The following is an 869-nucleotide window of genomic DNA, read 5'->3' as shown; positions in this document are numbered from 1 at the left end:
ACCCCACCCCCACGTCTTGTTTAATTATGTTCAATTTTTTCTTTCATACCCATAGTAAATCGCAGTGGAAACGCTGTATGTTGTCAAATCTTATTTGTACATATGTCACCACTATATTTAATTTCAACAAAAAATGATAACATGTCACATAAAAATAATGACATACTAATCATGACATGTACAATTTTTCTTATAAAACTTTTTTTTGCAAGTTTTCTTTTAATATGATAATAACTACTAACTCATATATTACCATTAATGTAATTTTATTATATAAATATTTATTTTGAGAAAACTGTATAAATATATTAATAATTAATCTCATATATCACTATTAAGTTTATATAAATATATATCACATAATAAAAAAATAAACTAAATATAATTTCAAATATATTTTACAGATAATATATGATCTAAAGTTTCAGATCCTTTATCCTGCATCCTTAGATTCATTTAGTTGTCAATGAACTGTTTTTCGAGGAGTTGATTCGTCTCTTGTTCTGCTCGAACATCTTCCACATCTTTTTAATCTTTTGCTCCAATCTTTGATTTTGCTTTTGTTTAACAACCAAATCATTGAGAAGTTTATTACTGGTCTCCTCATACTTAACATTCACTTCTGCAATCTTTTTGTTTGGTTTTACCTCTTGTGCAACATGGTCTATTTCAAAGATGTTTACTTGGGCCTTCAACATCGCATGGCACTTTGTCTGTTTGGGTAGCCAATTGTTATTTGCATAGCTTCCAGCGCCACTGAAAGATCCTCATCGTGATAGGAGTTGTTGAACTTGTGCCAACAACGTAGAGAAGTGTGACCAAACCTTCCACATATTTGACAAGATGGTCTGTCACCAGATGACACAAAT

This window comes from Brassica oleracea, chromosome C1 (assembly GCF_000695525.1).
Source record: "Brassica oleracea var. oleracea cultivar TO1000 chromosome C1, BOL, whole genome shotgun sequence".
Taxonomy (NCBI): domain Eukaryota; kingdom Viridiplantae; phylum Streptophyta; class Magnoliopsida; order Brassicales; family Brassicaceae; genus Brassica; species Brassica oleracea.
Note: the sequence above shows the minus strand (reverse complement) of the source record.